Genomic DNA, 19223 nt, shown 5'->3' with positions numbered 1-19223 from the left:
AGAGGTTCCCCTTGATTCCAGAAGTGTTTCTGAAGTTTGTAAGTTTGGGTGCCCTTCTTATACCCATTTTAGTCTTTGAAGTCACCTTCCTTCAAAGGGGACTCACACCTTCTTGTGAAATCCTGCCTTGCCCAGGCAAGGCCTCAGACACACACCAGGGGGCTGGAGACAGCATTGTCAGAGGCAGGCACAGTCCTTTCAGATGAGAGTGACCACTCCACCCCTCCCTCCTAGCAGAGATAGCTAATCAGGAAATGCAGATTACACCCCAGCTCCCTTTGTGTCACTGTCTGGTGTGAGGTGAAAAACAACCCAACTGTCAAACTGACCCAGACAGGGAATCCACAAACAAGGCAGAGTCACAGAATGGTTTAAGCAAGAAAATGCTCACTTTCTAAAAGTGGCATTTCCAACCTCACAATCTTAAAATCAACTTTACTAAAAGATGTATTTTTAAATTGTGAGTTCAGGGATCCCAAACTCCACATGTCCATCTACTCTCTAGGGGAATCTACACTTTAATCATATTTAAAGGTAGCCCCCATATTATCCTATGAGAGAGAGACAGACCTTGCAACAGTGAAAACGAAATTGGCAGTATTTCACTGTCAGGACATATAAACCACATTACTATATGTCCTACCTTATCCATACACTGCACCCTGCCCTTGGGGCTACCTAGGGCATACCTTAGGGGTGCCTTACATGTAAGGAAAGGGAAGGTTTAGGCCTGGCAAGTGGGTACACTTGCCAAGTCGAATTTACAGTGTAAAAATACACATACAGACACTGCAGTGGCAGGTCTGAGACATGATTACAGAGCTACTTATGTGGGTGGCACAACCAGTGCTGCAGGCCCACTAGTAGCATTTGATTTACAGGCCCTGGCACCTCTAGTGCACCTTACTAGGGACTTACTAGTAAATCAAATATGCCAATCATGGATAAACCACTTACATACAATTTAAACAGGAGAGCATATGCACTTTAGCACTGGTTAGCAGTGGTAAAGTGCTCAGAGTTGAAAAGCCAACAGCAACATGTCAGAAAAATATAGGAGGCAGGAGGCAAAAAAGTCTGGGGATGACCCTGCATAAGCAAAAGTCAAACATTGACCTGTTTATATTGGATCTTTTTTGCTTTGGTCTTGTTTTATTCAGATATATATTATCTATTCGTCTAAACTGGTGTGGAGGACATTTTGTAGTATTTTCACTATGTTACTGTATGACTTCAATTATTTAACGTACTTTTTTTCAGCAATTTTTACAGCCATAAAAAGTCCAATAATTAATAATAAAACATTAGACTTTAAAATAACGTCAAAAGCATCCATCCATAAAAACACTTCAAGCCACACATTAAGATACAATCAACAGATTAACCCATCCTACAAAGTGCGTTATATAAAATACCAGAAGAAAAACAAGCTTCAGTATCTTAAACGCACCTTCTGAGCACTTAATATAACATTTAAAACAGTATATATATATATATATCCCTTTAAATACCAGCTGGAGCAGAGTGTCAAATGCAACAGCATGGGACTTGTTCCCAAAGCTTGCAAAATAGGGTGTAAAAATCACCGTCTTTGGGGCGCATAAAAAGAGCAGAACATGACAAAGTGCAATGTGCTTTGTTCGTCTGGGAGATTACAATGACAGTGAGGTAGAGTGGAAAACCAAGTCCCTGTCTGTGGGAAGGCCACTAGAAAATGTAACATCCTAAGTCGGATTCCATGCAAATAAAAAAGTATGTCTTCCATTCACAATAAGCTGTAAATAAGTGCTGGGTGCAGTGAAAGATCATAAGGACAGTTAACCACAGTTAGCCATGCCTAGCAGGGCAGCTGCTGCCAGAACGCTGATTAAAGAATTTTTTTAATTGACCAAGAGGGATAGTAGCAACACTTTCCTGATTATTAAAGAGGCCTGGTTTACCTTATCTGTCACAGCTAACCTTAATATAATTTAGCCAAGGCATGTCTTCCCACTTAGCAAAATTCATACAGTCCCTAATAATAATCCTACAGAGCTGCGTCTCCAGGTTTGTCCAAATCCTATGCCACAGCACCATGGGATGAAGTGCAATAGAATCACTCAAAATAGGGAACCCAACCTCTTTAGGGCAAAAAACAGTGGGAGTCGGCTGTGGGACGGCCAGCAGCCTTCTTAGAAATTTGTTTCAATGATTTGAAGAGCTCTACTATCCACATAGCCCCTTACTCCCGCCCCATACGTGGCAACTAGGACACATTTACTTACAAAATACAAATAATTTAATTCGGCTCAGCCACTTAGAAAATCTAAAAAGGGCATCTATAGCTGACTGAAATTGCATCACTCTAACATTAATTAAAAACCTTCAATTGAAACTAAATCAAATGGGATCCCCAGGTATGTGAAATGTGGAATTTTCCAAATTTCCTTGTCGTTAAGTAAATTTTTTTGTTTTAGCAAGCTGGGGCTGCATTTCATAACACACCATTTAGATCGGTTAACCTTGCAACCCAAAGAATCCATGAATTTATTAAAAGCATCTAAAATAACTTGAAAAGCATTAGCTGTTCAGGTAATAAGAACAGCATTGTCCCCGTAAAGCAAGACCCAGATTTCTATTGAGCCCATTTTGGGAAAATCTTTTCCCTGCCTAGTCAGATAATTCCCCAACAAATTATTATAAATTCAAAACAAAAAAAGGGCCAAGACACAGCTCTGCTTACGGAAACTCTTCAGTGAGATTCCCTCTCACGCTATAACGCACTCTCACAGTTGTTTGGTTATGTAACCTACTAAGAAGGGAGACAATAGCACTATAAATCCCTCAGTTTAACATGATATTTCTGAGCTTAGCTTGATCAACCATATCAGAAGCACTTGTAAGATTCATGAACGCAAGATGGACCAAACCTTTCTTGGCCTTAGTGTACTTTTGAATAATAAGGGAGAGGTTGAGTGAATGTTCCTCTGTCCCTAAGCCAGAGCGAAAGCCAAATTGTAGATCAGAAAGCCCCTTTGTATCCACTGCCCAAATCTACCAATTTAATTCATACACAATGGGGTTATGAATACACCCTTGGTATTGAAAATACATTTCAGCATTTATTAATTCATTTGAAGAATGCTAGATTGTTACACAGCTGAAAGGTGACAAAGCACCGCTCTACTTCTAGCATGCGTTTCAGAGATGTGTATTTTGATCATTGCAGCCGTGTAACAATCTAGCGATCTTCAAATGAATTAATAAATGCTGAAATGTATTTTCAATACCAAGGATGTATTCATAACCCCATTGTGTATGAATTAAATTGGTAGATTTTTTCCTACTTATATTTGCCACTTTTTCGCTGCCCAGGTCTAGTAGGGTTAGATGGGTAGACCTCTCTTCAGTATTGCAAATCTCAAATTAAGACAGTATCATTCTACCCAATATCTTTACTATCCTTTCCCAAATGGAGATGGGAGGGTAACAATTAGGGGAGCTCTCATCACCTTTTTAAAATATAGGTACAATGATGGCCTCTCTTCAAGATTACATTTTGGGGCCTAACAATATACTTCTAAATACTCTTAATAATAAAGGGATGCATAACTCTGGATATGGTTTAAAAACATTGGATTGGGACTCCATCTGGTCTAGGAGTCTTGCCCGGGAGGCTACTTTCAATAGCTAACCTAACATCTGAGATTGTGATCGCCTTACAGAGTGCGTGGGTGGTGGCTACATCACTATTAATCACTTTATTGAGAGACAAAGCAGAAACTTGTGCCTAAGAGGCAAACATATTAGAGAAATAAGCCACCCAATCTTTACTACTAATAATACACTCCATTTTTAGTGTGGCTTCTGCCAAAGGGTTATATGAGTTCACTTTCTTCCAAAAGCTCCTAGAATCTTTCTGCACACTTGCAAATCTCAAGTCTTCCCAGGCCTTCTCCCTTAACTCAGCTTTCTGCAAGTGTGTAGCCTCCTTGTCTGACTTCCTTGCCTGGGCAATTTCTGCTTGGACCCAGGGAAGTTTTTTTAAGCCAAACTTCAAAGGCTTGTGTGCTTTCGAACAAGAGCTATTAAACCATCTTTGGTCAACTCCTTTCTTCCGCGCCACCTTACTCAACTTACCACCTATATATTTGGTTAACCTTGTAAAAGCCTCAATAACTTCAAAGGGACTCAAGTCTTCCTCTGAGATAATATTAATATCTACTTCATTATGCACTTAAAGATCTTTACGGAAAATTGCCTTATTTAACTTATCCCACTTAATACATAATCCTTTGTTGGAAATGTAATCCAACTGAGAGGAAAAAGTAGGTGACTACGTATTGAACAGAAAGAATTTGAGTTTCAAAGTGAGTGGATTATGATCACTCAAACCTGAGGCTTTAACTTTACAATAAAAGTGGGGATCTCTACCGAACTCAAAAGTAAATGATCTAAAAGTAACACCAAACTATGCAAAAACATCACCCTTTTCAGAGACTCACCATATTATGTATGTTTAAAATGGGCTAATGAACAATTAAATTCATCACCGATTTTGCAATTTGAGCATCCCCAAAAGCACATACTCAATATTAAAATCCCTCACCCAGATTATTACTGCCTTCTTAACAAGACCACTTTCAATTTTATACAGAGTTTATTATAGCTCACCTACAATAATCGTTTCTACATGGTCATACATTTTATAATAAAAATCCACCAGCAACATATCAAAGGGTTCGAGAAGAGAAATCAGCAACACCTGATGGTAAGCAGTGACTGCCTTAACAGTGATATTTGAGTGTGCCAATAAAACAGAGACAAAGGTCACCAAACCCTACTTTGCCCTCCCTCTGGCGGAGGAGAAGCAGAAATGTGAAAAGAGGTAAATCCATTAACATAAGGGACATCCCCCACCAGTCTCTTGGCAGAAAATAATATGGTAACAGTCCAGTAAACTCAACCAGTCCGGGGAGTCCAGTTTAGAATAAAGACCTGCCACATTCAATGACAGTTAGCCCAAAATACCTGCTAGTTCCATCAAGTCACTCATGGGGGAAATGCAGAGACGGACTCAGGGCATCCCTAGAGATAGGGCTTGTGTTTAAAAGTCAATCATTCTGATCCAGAAAGGAAAGAACATCAGACCTATTATATAAAGGAAGAGAATAGGCCTGCTGACAGTTTTGAGAATAAACATTGCGCCTCTTTGCTTCTAACTGGATGAGTTATTGCACAAATACTTTACACAATGCCTTCAAAGTTAAGCCTTCCTGCTCTGTGCCAAGCTATCGGAGGATGAGATCATGATAACTAAGTTTGTGTTGTGACTTATCCTTACTAGGATTGTGGTCCCTACTTGAACAGAGTGCATACCTCTGCCAACTAGAGACTCAATTTCTAACAAACCAAGATGACCTTTTTCCAAATTCTTTTTGCCCTTTTTGTCCTATTTACCTTTTTCCCACATGTTTCGCCCCACACATGATAATCCTTAATTAGGCTATGGTAGGGTTTTCCCTTTGCTCAGCTAAAACTATAACTTTGATGATTTGAAACTGACTGATACTTGCTAAGCCTGAGCAATGTTTGATTTCTATATCACAAACAATGTTGTTAATATTTTGTACTTTCCTTATTGAATGTTTAGTTTTATTAATGGTAGTCCGTCTGAATTTATTTCGTCACCTTGGGCAACACTTGGTGATTCTGCATCTTTATAATTTTGTCTAGAGAGTTGTCTATATGACCTTGAGCTTGGGTTTGTAATAAATCCCTTAACTTTATTCCCGACTGGAGTTTTTGTTGTATGGACAAATGGGTCATACTGATAATTTAATTGGTTTGTATTGAAATTGAATTGTATGGTTCTACCACACCTTATTGCAGGGTCCAAAGATCCATGGGTCTCGATGAACATTGATTCCTGCAAAGGATGAAAATGCTCAGCAGCAGTAGAGGTCACTGTACAAAAATAACAGGGACTACAACCTTTTTTAGCCAACATATGACACCAGACACTTTTGTGGCTCTTAAGCAGTCATGTGACTGAACCACAGTTACGCAGAGGTCAATGAAGAATATTATTCTATGGGCAAATGACTGTGAGTAAATTACAAACTACCTTTCAAATCTGATTCTTATCCTATGGACTGGTTTCTCCCAAAATCATCCATTGTGCTATAAGTTAGATTATTGCCATCATTGTTTTTAACAGTCACCAATTTTACAGTTGTATTTGTTTCCTATGCCATAATAGGATTCGAGCCCATAGTAAGCATACATGTTTCCCTGCCTTAATTCAAATCAATCTAATCCCTGAAATTGACCATGGAAACTCTATACTCATCTGGGCTCCCAACCCCTTCCCCACACATGAGCATGAACACACACACACACGCTTATACGATTGAAAGGTCTGCTACACTCAACAGCTAGAAAATGCTTAGGCTCCAAAATTGATTATATTATAATTCTACTGTTAAGAAAACAAAATGTGTGCAAGATCGCATACTGTTCCATGAAATTACCTAAAATGAAAACTACCCCAAATAATGTGCAAACTACTCAACATGCTCTTTAGGGCATTTTGAGGTAAAATTGAACATGAGATCATACTTTTAGTTCAAATATTACTCTAAATTCCACAAAGGCACCGGCTCACAGAGAAAATGTATCTTGCAGCATATTTTCTGCAACCTGTCTCCCGCAAGAGTTTTTCTGTTAGAGCCAGCCAAGCTGAGAAAGACACGTTCTGCAAATGTCACACTGGCATTATTCCCAACAGACGACATAATTTGGACAATGTAACATTGAAAAAATTACGCAAATAATTCAATGGTAATGGAAACTTTCACATGGACCAAAAGAGAGCTTCAATAGCTACCCCTGAAAGGAATAAAAAAGTTCAAGCTTGCTCACCTCACCTTTCAAACCCTCAAATGTTAGTAACCATTCTACCCTAAGGATATCTGAAATTTCCAAAAAAACACGAGAGAAAAGGTTCTGTAACAGGAATAAAACATATAAAAACACCAGGCAGCTGCAACTAACTCTTTTATTGGAACTGTCCCTCTTGGAAAAGAGAGACCAAGGAACTATTTTCCAAGTTTGAAAGAAACTAAAACCCGTGTTACTCCGGTCTAATTGTTCAACTCTATCTTCCCAACTCTCCAGCTCATCATCAACAGCTGAAAGTCAAGTTGACTCCTTCTCTAGATATTTCTTTTCACTTTCTAGCAGGATCTCTGGCCCATATTTATACTTTTTGATGCACAACTGCGCTAACGCCATTCCAAAGCGCCATGCGGGCGCCTTATTTATTGAATGACGTTAGCCGGCGCTGCGGACTGGTGTGCGTCAAAAAAAATGACTCACACCAGGCAGCGCCGGCGTAGGGGAAAATGGAGGTTGGGCGTCAAAAAATAGGGCAAGTCAGGTCTGAGGCAAAATTCAGACCTCAACCCGATTTGCGCCATTTATTATTACGCCCAACCCCCATTGAAATTACTCCTGTCTTAGCAAAGACAGGAGTCATGCCCCCTTGCCCAATGGCCATGCCCAGGGGACTTATGTCCCCTGGGCATGGTCATTGGGCATAGTGGCATGTAGGGGGGCCCAAATCAGGCCCCCCTATGCCACAAAAAAAATATGAAAATAAATACGAAAAAAAATACTTACCCCAACTTACCTCTACTTCCCTGGGATGGGTCCCTGCATCCTTGGGAGTCCTCCTGGGGTGGGCAAGGGTGGCAGGGGGTGTCCCTGGGGGCATGGGAGGGCACCTCTGGGCTCCTTCCGAGCCCACATGTCCCTTAACGCCTGCCCTGACCCAGGCATTAAAAAACGGTGCCGTTTTTTAAGGCCTGCCCCCTCCTGTGCGTCAAAATGACGTCACAGTATAAATATGGGGCACAGGCCTTAAAGTCATTTTTTGGAAGGGAAAGCCTACCTTGCATATAATTAACGCAAGGCTGGTTCCCCCTTCCAAAAAATGACGCACATGGTGGAACTTTGACGCCCGCGGGGTCGGACGTCAAAGTATAAATATGGGGCAGGGTTTGTGCCGATTGTGCGTCAAAACTTTTGACGCACATTCGGCGCAAACAGATTATAAATATGCCCCTCTGTATTTTAAATTATCTTGTTGTTATTTCTTCTTTGTTTTATATCTCTATGAGACCACACTCTTGTGGTTTGTCAAATGATTAATACAGTGACACCACCACCTGGAGTAAGTGTAGCACTTTAAACAAATCATGAATACATATATAAATATATGAATTAATAAATAGTCAAGGTGCAAGTAGGCGTTAGCCAAAGAAAACCTATTGTCCAATGGTGACCTCACGTTTCTGGTACACAAAAGAGAGCTTTCTATTTGGCAAGTGTAAACTGCCTCAAACATTCTGTGTCAATTGGTGAGTTCAGAGCAGACAACATAGTGGTTGATCAATTCCTCAGTTAATATTTGAAAATTATTGCTTCTGTTACTGTAAGCTAGCATCCACTGTGAGATCCACGGGGATACTAAATATCACGGCCCTGTATCTCTCAGCACCCACTTTATCTGTTTGTCCCCACCTGCGACTGGGGAAACAGTAGTCATGGGTTAGACTCCCAGTGCATCATTATTTCCCAAGAACTTTAGGTAAGTGGTGGTCCTTTTACTGCTCTTGTATCCACAGTAACAAGCATATCACATTTATTACCCCCAGAGGATGGCAGGTGACAGCTTTTTCATTTGTCTTTAACCAGGAAAGGACAATGCATGAATCAACAAACACAGAACGGTGGAAGTGTAGGGTAGTCTCACCAACAGGCATGGTACTCTTATGATCCTAGAATGTCTTTGTTCTACAGGGATGCAGTTGATCACATATGGTTCGTAGGTTTGAATCAACCCAGCTGGACATCAGGATGTCACAGCTCAAGGCTATATTCTTCCAATCAAGTCATATACTATACGTTGGTGGGTTTCCTGTCCTCAACTTTGTATCACCTCTCTACCTCACCATGGAAGTTTAGCTTTCACTCATGCAAGCAGAGCACAGAAACAGGGATCTGCAAGATCGTTGAACTCTTCCCTGCCATGGCCGGAAAGCAAAATAATGTATTTGTCAGGCGCCTTCTTTGAGCTGGACTGCAGAGCATTTTCTTAGTCAAAGTGACTAGAAGATTTCATGGTGGAATGCCCGTTGCTATTAAGTCATGTTGGGTACTGTTTGAATGCTTAGGCCAATGAGAAAGTGGACTTCTTTAAAATGTTAATTTCCTCCTAAAACAGGCCAGGGCACATCTTCCTCACTTAAGAAGAGAGATCACGCAAGCCTGTCAAATGTTTTGTGAATGTGACTGCCATTCGCAGAATTCCAAGGCAAAATCACAACCCTTTCCAGACTGCTTCCAATTCAGGGCACATTGGAAGGCTACATTAGTTGTTAGGGATATGATTCGATCCACAGAGTATTCATACATCATGAAAGGGGATAGTTGCTCACTAGGCAGGGTACATATAAGGCTGCCCGGTTTGCAAAACCAGTTTAGGCAACTTCTCTTTTTTGCTAAGTAGATCTCACTTTTTCTAGTAAACTAAAACAATCATTAAACACAAAGCGCAATAAGCACAACACACAGTCAAGCAGAAGGGAAGATTTCCAGTGATGGGATAATGCACTGATTTACCAAGAACATAGGGAGAAACCTGTTCCAGAAAGATGCATAAGGCAGCTGTATGCAGCCCCTTGCGTCCAGGTCGTCCTCACCCTTCAAGGGATCCCCATTCATCACAAGTAATATGAACATCTGTGAGTTACAGGAGGCCTAGATGCCCCTCTACACATTTTACAGAAGTACCCTATCACCTTTCCTTGAAGTCACTGGTTCCAGGTGTATAGAAAAAATAACCTGTATGTCTTTAAATTGAATCAGCTCCACCACTCATCCGTCTTCCCATAGTCTGGTTAAAGGGTATCAGACACCATCTTGTGTGGATGTTAGGTAAATCATCTTTGATATACGCTTTTCCAGCAGATATTCAGCCTCCCCACAATGAGTAAAAACAATATATGTGGGTATTCCCAAGTGATTACAAAATGCAAGGGTTCTTGGCAAAGAAAGGTGTCATGATGTCATAACGGAAGAACCATGAGAGATGTTTAAACTCACATGATCTTTCAGGTGGGTGCAGGTCATGGAAAAGGCACAGCAAGTATTTCCCTTTCTTTCAGCATTCCTTATGAATTATATTTTTTTTAAGAAAGTCAGAGAATACACACTTGATTGACAAACAGTAAATTTGAACTGTACATCCATCGGAAGAAATAATGCCTGGTAGTAATTTCACTTAAATGGTCGTGTGTTATAGTATTTATTATTCACTATGCTGCTATGCCTTTGCGGAATGTATGACAATGGATAACATTACATACACATTTTTCAGTACGTGTTTAGATGGTCTACATTAATGAAAATACAGATGCCGGTGGAACAAAACGTCCCTTACAAAAGGTGGATACTGTCTCTGTGTGTACTGGGTGCAGAGGGCATGGCTACATCACCGGTCTGGAGCTTGCAGTTCCAAACCAACTCTTTGGTTTTGAGAGAGCGTAGCTTATATAATCTATATTAACATGAAATGTTTATGAATCAATGTGTGATGATGCCGCATAGAGACTATAATAATAGTAATTTTGCTTAAACATGCACTTGAATTGTGACCACGAGGAGTGGCCACCAATGTATACGTAGGCTAATAATAATGACCAAAATGTTTATATTATGTTTAAATAAGTTTATACTAATGTTTGCGTTATTGAATCTGTATTGAAATCCTCATAGGCCTTAAGTTAGCATGAGCCGAAGCTTAGCTGCCCTGGCTCTCATATTAAATGCATTCTTCTATTTTTCAGTGTGCTTACTCACAAGGGGACATGACCCTGCTTGTTCTTTTCTTCAAACTTGGAAGATGAATGTAACCATGTTAGATCCGTTCCCATCACTTTCTCTCGTTTACAGAATAAATGTTAAAAGTAAATTGAAACAGTGTAGATTAATGTAATGTGCAAGGTCATTCAAACCGGTGAAGACAATGGAACTGCTCACCAAAAGATGTGCAAAGAATTACAGAAGGATGAAATCATACCGGACGTACCACCTCTGAAGACGTCAATTATGAAGACCAATCAAAGACTTGTAAAACAATATGGGGTTAAGAATTGGATTACCTAATGTACTTTCTGATAGGTTAAAGATAGTGGGGGATAACAAATGTCCCAAAAAATATTGGGGGAATGTACATCGACAAAGGGATAAAAACCCATGTCACTTGGAGTCATTTAGGTGGGTTAGGGAATGTTATTGATTTTATCCAGAAACTCTGTCACTCTGTTTGGTGACTTGGTGGGTTATTTAAAACCATCCTCACCCTTAGAATTGTCCATTTTACACTTTACCTCCTTATGAGGAAATTGCCCTTTTGCCCCGGAGCTGAGTTCTGACCGATGGCGATTTGACTGAAGTCCTGAGGACGAAGACTGAACCTGTGCGCTGACCTAAACTTTGGAGGGTAATTATGACAATGCGATTGTGATTTGTCTGTTTGCTTTTCCTTTCTAGGTACCAACTGCTTGATTTTGACAGAGACCTTAGCTAGATGTTTACCAAATTGGTGTTCTAAATTGTTTTGCATGGAGCCCAACATGCGAATGCTAATCAGTGGTTAGGACAGGTGTTCACCAAACTGACGCAAATAGACAAATGACCGAGGTTATGCTTTGTTGAACTGACGCGTTATTGACACTTTGCTAAATTGATCTATGTTCACGACGTGTTATGTTCTGATGTGTGTGATTCTCGCTTTAATGAAAGCTTACCAAAGTTGCCATATCATGACTATGCTATTATGTTTCTTGGTGTTGAGATTAACGTATTTGCTATTAGACTGTAATTAATAGGGAATAAAATTCATAAAATTCTACTAAACAAGGTGTGGTTATTCATGGCTGAAAGGTCATGGTAGCGTCTTTGAATTGATTAATGACTTTGACTAAAGTGAAATGCATTGTCGTGATAAATATTGATGACATTATTGATGTATTGATTGATATATTGATTTGCTATCTCGTCCTAAGGTGTCACTCAACTGGGTCAAAAGATTAATTGGCCTAAAACGAGTCTTGATGTGTAATAAAATATCATAAAGGGACGCGTTATCAGTTCTGGTAGCAGAGCGCCGGTTTGGCCCTTTGGGGCCCTAGGACGGAGAATCATTGTTTAAATTGTTTTTCTGAGATAATGCAAATTGGAGGTATGATGTGTTTTTAAATTCACCATGACCTTCCCGGGATCTCGGAGCCTGCCTAAGTGAGTTGGGAATGTTCTTGGCGTCATAGCAAGTGTGGTGTAGGATTTGCACTTGCTCAGCTTATGCATTTTTGCAGGTGATTTGTGAAGTTTCTGTATATTTAGGCCAGGTAATGTTGTTTTAGTAGGAGTGGGCGTACTCCGCAGTATGAGAGTAGGGAAATCAGCGTACTTCATATGAGTGTGGCGCTTTGTGCTCAAAATTATCCACGTGGTTGGTTGTTCATGCACGGACCCGTCGTGGTCCAAGACTCCGGAGTATATTGACAAGTGTGGGAGACACTTGGGTTTATGTTGTAATTTGTGCGGTTTAATAGGTCAATCGGGTGTGGTCGACAAGTCGAGTTTGAGTCAAATTGTATGTGTGAAACCTTCGATGGAGATTTGGCAAGTTCTAAAGTGCTCTAGAACGAACCATTGACAAGTCGAGAATAGGATTTACGGGTCGAATTCTGCTTGCATATGCGGGAATTGAGAAGGAGAGAGTAGCGGCCGAGGCTTCAAGTGAAATCTCTGTAAAGTTCTGAAGCGAATGTGCTACCCTTTCTGTAGTAAACCGGCAAATTTGTGTTGTTGTTAAAGGTGCTCGCAGTAATTTTGCATTAGTTTGGTGTGAATCTAGTGAGGGGCGGACGAGCCGCAAGACTTTGTCAGCTGCAGTGTGTAAGTGTGACGTCAGTGGTGCCGCGCTGAGATAGGTCAGTTGTCGAGAGGGGTCGCGCACGGATTGGCTGCCATCCGTGAGAGGCAATAGGTTGAGAAAGGTGGGTGAAGAGTGTCCTGGGAATTACAGTCACTCTTTGATTAAATACAAATAAAAGAAAAGACGCAAAAGATGAATTTTTTCAAAGACTTTAAGAGTGCTCTGAAAGGAGACACATACATTACGGCGAGTGAAGGGGAGTCCACACCGCCTGAGGAAACTCCAGCTTACATAGTCAAGGAGGAAAAAGGTGTTGCGCCTTGTTTCTGGATGAAACAGTGACGCAAATTGACAGAAAAGGAGGGATGTTTGGCGTTCCCAGAACACAAGACGTTCAATACGAGAGTTCTAGAAAATTTAAGGTGGATGTTAAGTGTACAGAAGCCATCTCCGAGGCCAGCTCAGTATGAGGCTTTAGTGTAGCGATTTTGGATTTAATGGCTCTTAAACAGAGACAAGAAAAATTCCAAAGAAGAATAAAAAGGGCAGAAAAGACTTATGCGGAAGCTAGGTGGGATAATGAGAGCAAAATGTGGAGACGAGGAATAGTTGATGGATTAAAATTGTTCCCAGCTATAACACAGGGAGATGAGACGCAGGGAAAGAAAGCCACCTGTAAAACAGACAAAGACTCTAGTAAGCCTAAAGAAACTAAGAGATTTTGGGAAGAAGAAGATGATTCAGACGATGAAGAATTCCTGAATCAGATATTACATGATCGCCCGCCACCTTATGCGGTAAGCGACAATGTTCCAAGCACTAGCGCCGTTCCTGGGAACCAGACGCAGGAGAAGGGAGTTACTGATACAGTACAGACTAGTGGTACGGGTTTGATACAGAATGGTGTCAGTGTACCAACTGCGCCAGACATGCAGATACAGTTGCAACCTCCACCGCAGATACAGAGAATCTATCCAGATGTCACGGTACTAGAGACTACTACAAACCTGATAGTGCCGCCAGACCCGATATATATAAAATCGAGGTTAGTGCAGATTGAGCCAACTCCGCAATTGCTGCCCCAGCCACAGCCACAACTGATACCGGGGTATAATCCAGCAGCAGGTCCTCCATTAATACCCGCCCCGGCTTCAGAAAATCAGACCTTTGGAGTCGCTGCTCCAAGGGGTTTGGGACCAGGTCAGACACCAGCTGCCATATCGTTGCCAATTACTGTTGGTTCACCTGTACCACTATATGCACAGGGTAAACCTGAGACAAGTGCTCAAGGAATGGGGACCCAGGAAATGAAAGGAGGGGGATTCACAGGAACCCCTCTATCAATATCACCAAGATCACAGATGAACACCTCAGGTCTCTGTTAAGCCTTAGTCCGATTGGGGCTCCGATTGAGGCGATAAGACAAGTAGGGTCAAGTGTGTTAGCCCCTCAGACAATGAGTGTGGAAACATCACAGACTCCAATAATGCAAGCAGGAAATATTTTGTTGCAAGGTTTTTCTGTGCAGCAACTAAACGAGTGGCTGGGAAATAATAAACCTTCACAACTTGCTGCAGTAACGGCAGAGAGAGATGATTACCTGAATTTTGTGAGACTGGGCGTGGAAGCTGCTGAATTAGTGGACGGAACAATGGGGGTGAACAGATTAGAGTCATACACAGAAGCAGAATTGAGATATATGTGCCCTAAGATCACTAAGGAAGTAGGCAAGGTACATCAGAAATTAGCGAACCTTACAGACAAATACAATATTGATATTGAGAATACTAAACATTTGAAAAGAAGTTACAGGTTAGACTTTGATTCAAAAGACTTCGAGCATATGAGGTCTGCCGGAATGAAAGCGCATTTAAAGGAAATATTGCAAAGTGCGCAAATCTGGGGAGCATTAGAAAAATGGGAAGGCAGATGGGCTAAGAAAAGAGACAAGGAGAAAGGTGACAGCCCGGGTTCGAGTAAAACTAAAACCACTCCAGATTCGGAATCAGTAAAGATACTACCGATGAGAGAAACAGCTTATGGCTTGAGTGCAAGAGAGGGGTAGACTGGCCGACGCAGGAGCCGGCAAGGGATAAGGTGACTGGGGCACCCTCTGAGGAGGTGATGAAGTACTATCATAAAGTGATTGAGTTTTTGAAGCAGAAAGTGTCGCCGAAAGTGACTGATTGGCAGAAAATTGACCGGACCTCACAGGAGGTTAAGGAATCAATACATGCTTACTATGAGAGATTGTTAAAGGCATTCAAACATTACAGTGGTACTGAGAGCATTGAGCCAAAAGACATGAACCATCTCGTGTTCAAATTTGTTGAAGGGCTGAGACCCGAGTTTAGCCAGATGATCAAGAATCATTTGATCTGTTGGCAAGCGAAGCCGATTGATGAGGTATTGCAGTATGCGAAATACTGTAGTGATGAGATTGAACTGAAGCAGAAAAAGTTGAAGGAAAAAGTGATGGTGATGCAGATAAGGGCAGCACAGGCAGGAATGCAGGGAAATGGAGTTCAACAGATGATACAGCAGCAACCGCAAGGGAATGGTGTGTTTCAGGCACAACCAAGAGGTCGAGGTTTTGTGAATCACGGTCCAGACTTAAATACTGTTGTGGTTCAAAATGACACACAAGGGATGAAAAGGATGTCACCATGTCACGCGTGCGGTGGCGTGGGGCCTTGGGAAGCGGGAATGCCCAAATGTGGTAGAGGATGGTGTCGTTCAACAAAGCACTAATGTTGGTACATTACAAAGTATGAGAGGTCCAAAATTGAGAAATCAAAACCGGAGTTTTCAAAATAACATGGTACAGATGCAGGGGTTACAGCCCATGCAGCAAATGCAAATGCCGCGTGTTCAACCAGCGCAAATACAGCAGGTACAACAGCAGGTTCCCCTGGTACCTAGACAGCAAATGCAACTACCGATGGCTCAAATGGGACAGCAACAGGTGATGCTTCCTCAGCAGGTCACAGGTCAGGTGATGAGCCAAATTAATACAGTACAGCAATTCTCATTGCGTGGTAAAGATGGAATGAATGAGGAATGGTCGGATGACAGTTCAGACAGTGAAGAGTGCAGGCTTGCAGCGTCCCTAGAGGTAGATCAGAGGGGACCCTATGTAGAGGGAAAGGTAATGGGTCATAAGGTTTCATTCTTGGTTGATACCGGAGCTACACGCTCCACAGTCAGGAGTGCAGAGGTTCCGAAATTGCCACTTTCAGGCGTACCATAAGAGTGGTCGGAGTAGCAAATCAGTACTTAACAAATCCGATTACAGATCCAGTACAAGTTGAGATTGGCAACTTCCAGGGACTGCATAAGTTTGTAGTCTGTGATTCAAGTCCAGTATCCCTACTGGGAAGAGACTTACTGTGCAAGACGAAATGTTCGATTACATGTTCCAATGATGGAATTGAGGTGCAGACAAACAGTGATGATGAAGGAGATGATGGCCAGTTCTCCGAGTTAGAGACAGGAACTACAAATGAAGATTACCCTTTGATAACATTGTTCCCGATGCTTACAGTAATTGACTTACCTGCCGAGTTACAGGGAACGGTGACAGAGAAAGTGTGGGATTTGACAGGAAAAGAAGTGGGATTGATAAAAGGAGTGGAACCAGTTAAGGTACAGGTAAAGCCAAATGCAGTGTTTCCCCAGGTGCCACAATATCACATGGCACAAGATGTTCTTATCCAGGTGGCACAAATAATTGCGGATTTTGTAAAGCAAGGAGTCCTGAGGGAAGTATTGAGCAGCCCATGTAATTCACTGATAATGGGTCTGAAAAAGCCTTGTGGGAAGGCTCGAATTGTACAGGACTTGAGAAAAATAAACAAGATTGTGGTGAAGTGTTGCCCCATAGTGCCCAATCCGGCAGTGATTATGTTTCAGGTCCTGTGTGATGCTGAGTGGTTCACCGTTGTAGACCTGTCATAAGCTTTCATTTCGATACCTCTTCATGAGGACAGCCAGTTTTTATTCCGTTTCAAATTCCTGGACAAAGTGTACAGTTGGTGCAGAATTCCTCAAGGGTTTCTGAATCACCATCCATCTTCAATCAGATATTGAAAAAAGACTTAGAGTCCCTAGTACTGCCTTTCAATTCAACTCTAGTACAGTACATTGACGATTTGCTGATTGCGTCCAGGACAAAAGATGACTGTAAATATGACACAATTGCCTTACTGAATCATTTGGGAAAGAACAGAAATAAAGGGGGTCATTCTAACTCTGGCGGGTGGCGGAGGCCGCCCGCCAGAGTTCCCCCCTCCAGAATACCGCACCGCGGTCAGAAGACCGCTGCAGTTATTCTGTGTTTCCCGCTGGGCTGGCGGGCGACCGCCAGAAGGCCGCCCGCCAGCCCAGCGGGAAACCCCCTTCCCACGAGGAAGCCGGCTCCGAATGGAGCCGGCGGAGTGAGAAGGTGCGACGGGTGCAGTTGCACCCGTCGCGAATTTCAGTGTCTGCTGGGCAGACACTGAAATTCTTTGTGGGCCCTCTTAGGGGGGCCCCTGCAGTGCCCATGCCATTGGCATGGGCACTGCAGGGGCCCCCAGTGGCCCCACGACACCCCATACCGCCATCCTGTTCCTGGCGGGCGAACCGCCAGGAACAGGATGGCGGTATGGGGTGTCTGAATCCCCATGGCGGCGCAGCAAGCTGCGCCGCCATGGAGGATTCAGCAGGGCAGCGGAAAACCGGCGGGAGACCGACGGTTTTCCTGTTCTGACCGCGGCCAAACCGCCGCGGTCAGAATGCCCTGCGGGGCACCGCCAGCCTGTTGGCGGTGCTCCCGCCGACCCTGGCCCCGGCCCAGAATGACCCCCCAAGTGTCGCCAAAGAAGCTGCAGTACTGTCAGAAAGAGGTGAAATACTTAGGACACTTGATTGAGAAAGGGTCCAGGAGAGTATCGAAGGAAAGGGTGACTGCTATTTTGCAAATGAACCCTCCGACAACCAAGAGAGATATCAGGATGTTTTTGGGAATGGTGGGCTACTGTCCCCAGTGGATACCCAATTTCTCGATTATCTCGAAACCATTGATAAAGCTGACAGGCAAAGAAATTAAGGATGAACCGTATACCATGGCCTTATCCAAAGAAGAGCTTGAGTCATTCATGGAATTGAGAGAGTGCATGTGCAGAGCACCAGCTTTGGGTATGCCTGATTATACGAAGCCGTTTCTACTGTTTTGTCATGAACGTGATGCTTGTTCTTTGTCTGTCTTAACACAGGTCCATGTAGGTGCAAATCGCCCTGTAGCATATTTTTCAGCTACCTTGGACCCCGTCGCAGCAGCCTTACCGGGTTGCTTGCGTGCAGTTGCAGCAATTGGTCAAAGCCTCACACAGTATGAAGGCATAGTGATGGGACATCCCCTAACAGTAATGGTTCCGCATTCAGTTGAGATTTTGTTGACTCGAACCAAAACCCAGCACATGACAAATGCCCGACTTAATAGATATGAGACAATTATATTGGGGTCACCTAATTTCTCGCTGAAGCGATGTACTGTATTGAACCCGGCAACTCTACTTCCTGTTGAGAATACCGAGATTAATAATGAAGAGGAAGTGGAGCATGATTGTCTTGAGGTAAAAGAACTATGTACCAAGCCCCTACCTGATATTCAAGATCTGCAGTTAAAAGAAAATGACTGCATTATGTTTGTTGATGGATCCTGTTTGAGAGACTCAGTTGGAATGCTGAGAGCCGGTTAAGCTGTATGTACCATAGCTGGTATCATCGAAACTTCCTGGCTCGAGAGAGTGTATTCCGCACAAGTGGCAGAGCTAATTGCCCTTACTAAGGCATGCCATGCAGCTGAAAATCTGAGGGCCACTATCTATACTGACAGCAGATACGGATTTGGAATTGTACATGATTTTGGCCAATTGTGGTCGCAGAGAGGTTTCATGACCTCCTCTGGTTCCCCTGTGAAAAATGGTGAACAAATTAAGGATTTGTTACATGCAATTCAGTTACCTCTCGAAATTGCCGTGGTGAAATGCAATGCTCACGTTAAGTCATAAGACTTTGTGTCCATGGGAAACGGCTATGCAGATCAAGTTGCGAGGTCTTGCGCATTGAACTGAATATCGTTCAAGGATCAGTGGGAATTGTTACCGCAAACTGAAAATGACACATGCCTGAACCTTGCATTAAGGGTGGTCGATACACTAGATGAGCTAAAAACACTACAGGGTTGTGCTAG

This window comes from Pleurodeles waltl, chromosome 11 (assembly GCF_031143425.1).
Source record: "Pleurodeles waltl isolate 20211129_DDA chromosome 11, aPleWal1.hap1.20221129, whole genome shotgun sequence".
NCBI lineage: Eukaryota > Metazoa > Chordata > Amphibia > Caudata > Salamandridae > Pleurodeles > Pleurodeles waltl.
Note: the sequence above shows the minus strand (reverse complement) of the source record.